This window comes from Scophthalmus maximus, chromosome 13 (assembly GCF_022379125.1).
Source record: "Scophthalmus maximus strain ysfricsl-2021 chromosome 13, ASM2237912v1, whole genome shotgun sequence".
In the NCBI taxonomy this organism is placed as follows: domain Eukaryota; kingdom Metazoa; phylum Chordata; class Actinopteri; order Pleuronectiformes; family Scophthalmidae; genus Scophthalmus; species Scophthalmus maximus.
Genome location: NC_061527.1, coordinates 11,250,652 through 11,258,327, shown reverse-complemented (window position 1 = coordinate 11,258,327; position 7,676 = coordinate 11,250,652). Strand labels below are relative to the sequence as shown.

The following is a 7,676-nucleotide window of genomic DNA, read 5'->3' as shown; positions in this document are numbered from 1 at the left end:
TTCAATTAAAATTTCAGGCAATTATTGTAAAAGATTATTGACCTCTAAAGGGACTGGTGAGGTCACATATTTTTCCTCTGTCTTTGCAGTATAGTGTTCATCTTCATTAGAGAGAACAATTGAAGGCGTCCTCTGCTCATAGGAGAGGGTATTAACACAGACAGATTATCCCCTGCACAGTTCACTAATAAAGTTGATTTCTGTTATTGTCTGTCCAGGTAAAGGGAGACTTTGAAATATTGCCTTCTTCACATTGACCTACTCGTCCTCATCAGTGCTTCCTAGACTCTCTCGTGTGACATGAAGGTTTTTTTGTTGTTGTTGTTGTTGTTTTTGGGTTAATGTGCCAATAGGAAGATTGTCTGGTGCTACACAACTTTTTTTTACTTTTTAAAAAAAATATATTATACTATATCAACTTGACAAATTATGATTGTGATAACAATGACCTTGACAGAAAACCTTTGGTTTTCAAATGTGTTGCAATCATGAGTAAATGGATCTTTTTTCAACCCTGTAATTTCAAAGAATATTCACTGGCACTTTACAGTGTGGATGCCAGGTCTTCTGTTTGAAAAATATGTCCACATTTACACAACACAGAGTGCAACGCAGCAAAGTAAAGCAAATTGGAACTGTTGGCCTCTGCTGAATCATATTCCTGGTGACCATATATCATTTTTTATAGGTCACAGGTGAAGCACATGTGTTTTCACTTGGCTATGTTTTCATACAAAACATTTGAATAGAGATTCTTCACCTATATCTGTTGCTCTGCTGTACTTGCTATAAACCATCACGCCTCTAATACATCAAACCTCAGAAAGAGCAAAAAGCTGTGTCTAAGAAGGTTTGATCATAGGACACAGTTTAAGGAGCTGTAAGATTCTTTAATGTTTACCTCACGACACAGTTCACTTCAAATGATTTGTTTATGTGGTGTGGTCTTTTAACGGTCAACTTATTTGACAGTTGTGCAAGCCAGAGCCCAACATACCCACACTGGACCTTGCTTTTTTCAAATTTGATCTCAAAGCCCCTCATGTGTTTGACTTCTCTTTAATTGCTTCCTGTCTGCTGGGTCAATTATAAGACCTGGGCTCTTTTTAGGGGGGAGGACGCTAGCAGCATTTTTTTTTTTTTTTTAACAGACAGAGTGATTAAATAACTGAAATTTGAGCAGAATGATGAGATCATTCATTGGGACTTGATTTGATAATATTTTACATGGTGTGCCAGCTCACATGTTGATTTGGCTTTCTTAGGTTTGTTTAATGGGGGGGTGTTGCACAGAGACAAAGAAAACTGTACTGATTTTAAAAGGCTTAAGATTACCATGACTATTTTATCCCTTATTGATTTCGGGTCAGATGCATGCTGGTGTAAATACCCTATTACTATTGTATAAAAATACTCAGAAGATTAATCGGTAGTGAGCAAGTGAATTAAAAACACATAAACAGCTTTTCATTAACATATGATAATCCATTTATTTTTAATAAGCCCCAGCAGCAGAGTAAAAGAAAAATAATCTCTGTGTCAACCTGCACTGTCTAGTTTCAGGATGCTATTAACATAATTATGATTGATGATCATGCACTGATTCAAAATGTCTGTCTACAGCGTGGATACAATTTGTAATGAACATATTCATATCAAAGAATAGTTTTTAAAAAATCAGCTGTCCTCTCATTATCAAAATCCATTCCTTACAAGCAAGTTTTAAGGGGTTTTCACATCGGGGACCCTCACGTCCAGTTTGTTTGATTAGTGTAAACACCAGGTACTGTAATGTGTTCTCAAGTATGGTTTGTCAGGTCACATCAGGTATAAACAATACGAAAACACATGATATGAAACCTATGCATTCAAACAAGACCAGTCAGAACTTTAAATTTGTGCAGACAATTGGATACTTTACACAAAAATGCTGAGATTTATGGAATATTTTTAAGATTTGCATGTGCCTAGGTACACAACACCCGCCACTCCGGCACAGTACCAAGCAATCGTATCTAATATGAAAATGCCTTCTTTCTCCAGAGCTTTATAGAATTTATTATTGAGCACATCCATGGCCACAGGATCAAGTTCAACAACCTACAGAAAAGTATTCAAACTTACACAATTAACATTATACGCAGTAAAAAAAAAAAAAAACTCCATAAAAAAATGAATTCAAATAAGCCAATAAAAGCCCTGTTACTTCTTTGAATCAGCTCTGTGCCTCCTCCATCCCGTGCAGAAACAGGGCAGCTCCTTGAGGTGCTGCAGAAGTGAGGTCAAAACTCCACGCTGCATGGTTACCCGTGGCTACATAAATATTAACCAAGTCTCCACTGTGTAGAGAGGCCTTCTCTGATTATGAGTCTACTCCGAGAGTTGGATATCCTAGGAGACCACTAAAGCCAGCTTGAGAAAATTGATGAGAGAATACCGAGAGAGTCGGTGTAGTAGCGGTGCGGAGCAGTTTCTCTTGCTGTGGAACAGATCAAGCTGCTGGATTTCATGCAGATGAAGCAGGGAGAGAAACACCACCGGCTCGCAGTTCACATACAAACTTGAAACTTCACTTTGAACTTTTGCTATGAAATGGCCGGGGGAGGTGTCACAAGGACAAAGTAGGGAACACAACTCCTGTCAGTGTCCTAAAACGTAATCTGTTATCTGCACTGCGCGCCAAACAATACAGTCGTCACACCGTGAGTTGACACAATGTCTGAATTACAGGAGCAGCAAAGCAGACAAGTACACGACACAAGCGAGTTCTGTTGCAGAGTATGTTCAGGTCAAGCTCAGAGAAGTTGAATGAAGTGGGAAAGGAAAGTAGGTCAGAAACACCTAGGAACAAACGATTGAGTGATGGAGGTTCGACGTGGCTTTGTTAATTGTGCTCTGAAGCGTAGAGTCTGGCCAAATCTTTGTCCATCACCAGCGAAAGGACGCTGATTTGTCGGGGGTCAGCCGCAGTCCTGTGACTGGTCATGTGTGCCTGAGATGTCAATCATGGGCAAATATTTTGGGAAGGAACCAATAAGCATTGTTGGGTGAACAATTGAAGGTTAAGAGGCAGGCTTGGCGCCACATGGGACATGGGGAGACATTTGCTCTTGCGATTGATGACTAAGGTCTGTCTGAAGCATCTGCTGTCATTTTCAACTGATATCAAAACAGAAAAACACCACAGTTACATAATACCCTTCAAACACACACTTGCATGTTCAGTTTTATTGGGAAAGCCTACACACACACACATATATATATATATATATATATATATATATATATATATATATATATTTGATAGATTTGATAGTTTGGGATGAATAAAAGAGGAACCGTTTATCATGCACCATTTGGTGAGCGATTATGTGCAAGATGAGCTGCCTTTGCACGATATGAGCATGTCAGAGTTCATCATAAACACTTGCACATAAACAATTTAAGTGTCAACTGCGGTGACCCGTCAAAGGAATGACTGCACGAGCTGGGGGTCACAAAAAACAAGGTGGTCTTTAATAAGAAATAGATAAAGATGTAAGTATGTACCATGTGAGTCCAGCATATTTCTGTCTTGACTTGGTTTTATTTCATCTGGATGTGAATTATGTTCATTCAGAAGAATAGCAACACAAGTCTTATGCCCTCTGTTGACAATCTGAGGGAGCAGATCCAAATGAATTCATGCAAAATGGCAGTTTAAGCTGTTCAACGCTGAAGCCATACAGACACCACATGTGTTTTTGGTCTCGACTTATAAATAAACATTTCTCCAGATATGGATATCTGCCACTGGGTGACCTTTCATTACATCTGTTTTCTCTTTTTTGTGTCCCTTGCAAAAAAAAATATGTCCGCATTATTATGTAAAATTATGCTTATGAAAACATAAGTCTGCCCCTCTCCCGCGTTCACCTTCACCTGGCAAGCATGACTCAACCTCAGATTTCCCCATAGAGGGTGAAAGACAGTTTTTATTGAAGCCAGGTGTGTACCCATGTCCTGTCTCATAATGTTTCTGGACAGAATTCCTCAACCAGATCATAACATGATCCAAGTCTTCAACAGATGCAGAAATCAACATGAAACTGTTGTGACCCCATGAGTTTTGTTTATTTCAGGCATTCTTATTTAAAGACAGGGGCTCTAGGGAAAATATGAAAATACACACCAGCTGCACTGAAAATCAGATTTTCTCAGATGGAGAAATAGGGTTGACTTTTCTTATGAGGATTTGATGAAAATTTAAATTGCAGCTCATCTTAATTTCGAAGAGAGTGTCCCTTAAAACAGTAATCGCCTGCATTTCACCAAATGGTGGATCACTGCCATCGCAGCGAATAGTGCGTCGCACGAGAGTCAACGCCGCAGCAGCCTGACAAAACTCCCTTGTCTGCCAAATGGTGTCATGAATCATGTAAAAGAAAAGTAGTGCAGTGGAAAAAAAATCCCCACTCACAATTGAGAAGAGATTGTTGGTTTGAAAAACTGCTTGGCTGCACCAGCAGCAGCAGAAGCTTGACCACTGCTGCTCAGGCCAGCATGTTATCCTGTGGGGCCAGTTGGGGGGAGGTGGGGGGGTTGTACTATGCCTGTACTTCCATGTCCCTTTTGATGCTTGGTAGTATTACAGTAAAATGAGTCCTCTTTCATTGGTTGAATAGGCTGGACTGCCTACTGTGACAGAGCATGGGCCCCTCTTGCCCAACAGGAAGGCAGTGGTGCATCTCTAAAACAGAGAAAAAGAAGGCAAAATAATGACTTCATAACCTTGAATCTTCTCTTCAAGTGAAAAAAAAGGAAAAAGGAAAAAAGGAAAAGGATGGGCCGAGTCCTGCCGGACACGATAATAAGTTGATGTGATTAAGTCCCTCGCGCGGGCTCCAGACTCCAGACTCCGAGTCCTCATGGAGTGCGGAGTCCATGTCGGGTTTTGTGTGCGTCCCGCGCTCCGACGGCTCCCGCAGCCGGCAGCCTGCTCGCCACTGCACCGGCGCTGTTGACTGGAAGCCCCGCTCCGCGCTGCCTCCTCCAGCAAGTGTCTCAACGCTGCGAGCGGGACCTTCTCCAGAGGAGAAGCCGCCGCAGAAACTTGCCCGGTCTCGTTCGAGAGGAGCCAGGAGAGCCGCGTCGGAGGATCGGTCTTCTCCCCCCCACCCCACCACCACCCCCCCCGCAAAAAAAAGAAGCCCCACTTGTTTTGCCCCTTTCACTCACTCTTGTCTCTCTCTCTCTCTCTCTCTCTCTTTGATTTTTTTTAATTTTGATTTTGTTTGCCCCCAACCTCCGCTTCTCTCCTCTTCTTGCTCGCCGTCGCTGCTCCGGGAGCGAGGGCGCACAGAGGGGCCGGCCGAGGAGAGACGCGCAGCTCCGAGGCGCACGCGGCGTGGATGAGTGGGGTCCGAGCGCACAGCAGCACCTCGGCCGACATGGACGCGTGTGTCCGGTGCAGGGGAACGAGCGGGGGCCCCGCCGCCCGATAGCCTGCCGCCGTCCCAGAGAAGGGGAGCATGCCTCAGACCCGCAGAGCCACTCACGTCGCCGCAGAGGAGTTCCCATCCGACTGTCCCTCCGCAATCTGACTTTCTAATTTTTATATATATATGTATATATATATACAATCCACATTCCCTCCCCACGCTGACGACAGTTGTTTTGTTTGTATCCTCGGCTGGCTTCGCTGCTTTTCAAGAAAGGTAAGCAGCACTTTTGCACTTCTCTCTGTCTGCAGCACCAGCTCAGACCTCAGCAGGTCACTTGACGTGCAGCCTAGTAACTTTTCTGTCTTTGCTTGGTCACGTCAGTCTGTCATTTGCTTTCTGCACTCCTGCTTATTTATTTATTTTTAAATACCAAAAGATATGAGGCGACGCGTTTTTATAGTTTGCTGCAATTCAGCAGATTACTTTTTGGAAATGGGTCAGAATCAGAACTGTACTGGTTTCAAGAGTCTTTAAACCAGCACACCCCCACGTTGTGGCAATCGAAATAGTCCGAGGAGTTTGGTAGATGGTTAATTGAAGCAAATATGGTTAATGGAAACAGAACCAGATGTGGATGGATTTGTTCTGCCGCCGAGTTTGGCTGAATGGAAACTATTACCACGCACGCGAACCAGAACATGTAAAGCGCCGTTTAACTGGAATCTCTGGCCCCCGAAGTTGAGGTTTGGAGTGTTTTTAAATCCACCGATGGTCATGTTGGGCTGAATGTTGGGATTTATTCTTTTTTTTCTTTTTTACCTTGGAGGCTGTGACCTGAGAAGCCATGTCGGCGAACTACTTCTGGAGAGCATTCACGGGCTAATCCTTTATAATTGGGGCAAGGTTATTTGTCCAAAGAGGAAAGAGGAGAGAAAAGAAAAACGAAATCAGTGAAGCCTCGCCTACCCAATGTAATAATTAGTTTTGTTGGCCAGAGATGGCCTGTGACGCAATTATGGATATCAATCAAACAGAGAAATAATACTTTAAAATAGAAAGAAAAAAAAGGGGGGGGGGGAGGGGGGATTTGGCAGTTTGGCAGTTTGGACTCAACTCTCACACAGTCGGTGGCGAGTGGCAGTAAAATTAGATCCTTTTACTGCCCATGTATTATTGAGGGCCCGCCGCCTCGCGCGTCTTGTCAACCATGTGTTAAAGAGCAGGGCAGCGGCGGAGGCGCACAACACGCGGCGCGTCCGCGCGCCTCTCCGGGCCCGAGGCGCACGCGGTCGGCCGGTGATGCCATGGCCGCCTGGAGCAGAGCAGCAGTCCTCAGTGATCGATCAGTGCAATAGGGTGTAAATCTAGCTCCAGTCGTGCCCTCAGCTTTTTCTTTTGTTTTGCTCTTTGGCTGTGCTTCAGATTTTAAAAGAGAGAGAGCCACGGATTCCTGTCTGGATCATAGTTCCATCAATAAGTCTCCATTTCTATGGTTTGGTCTCCAATATCTCTGTTGAACACGTTCACCTTGGCTGTTCTGTAGTGGGGTGTAGATACTGTAAAATGTGAGGTGGGTATTTTTTTTTGAATTGAATATGTATTTAAATGACCATTTGCACATCGACCCAGGTTCAATAGGCAAAGTATTCACAAGCTCTCCTTAAAAACACAATTCTAGAGTTTGCGCAAAACAAAAGGAATACACCGAGTGTAAGGCAACTTAGTTGAGAATGAGTCCTGGGATTTAAAGGAGTGTGTATGGAATAAGCTAACAGCCACACGCTTCTGTCAGGCTTCAGGGGCCACGCTGCTCCTCCAGTCCTGTTTGTCGGAGAACTCCATTTCCACACGTTTGTGCATTTGGAAAATGCATGAACAAGTGCAAATTCCAGCTGTTTGGAAGGAGCACATTTGCATATCAAAGTGGTCAGAGCCTTCACACAAAGGAGGGAGTCCTGTTCTTTCCTGCCACAGGTTTTGGCTGAGCCTGAAAAAGGCTCGAGGACGAGTGTGTGAGCCGGTGAAGACCGAAAGCCTCGTGTGCACTCCCCTGTTCTTGTGAGCAGGTCGGTGTGTGACATCTCTCGCATAGCGTCATCTCGCCTGAATTTCTTTGTGTGGTCGTGAGGGAGAATATGTCAGTGCTTTCACACAACGGGGGGAATTGGAATCGTGAAGACTAAATAGTGTAACGCTGAGCAGAAAGAAGAAAAAACAAAAACCCTTTGGTAGTGAGTAAGAAGAAAATCACAA

At 43.7% G+C, this 7,676-nt stretch overlaps 1 protein-coding gene across 23 annotated transcripts in view; it reads left to right on the top strand.

Moving 5' to 3' along the window:
• The first annotated feature begins 4,881 nt into the window (after positions 1-4,881).
• Positions 4,882-7,676, top strand: part of adgrl2a (adhesion G protein-coupled receptor L2a) — a 93,270-nt gene continuing 90,475 nt past the window's right edge. For 5 of the 23 annotated variants that reach the window (XM_035648194.2, XM_035648190.2, XM_035648193.2 and 2 more), the window contains exon 1: positions 4,884-5,696. The gene's annotated coding sequence lies outside the window, so the exon portion shown is untranslated. Of the gene's footprint in view, positions 5,697-7,676 lie in introns of all 23 variants that reach the window. The other 18 variants (XR_004795738.2, XM_035648195.2, XM_035648191.2 and 15 more) reach the window with 11 other exon arrangements.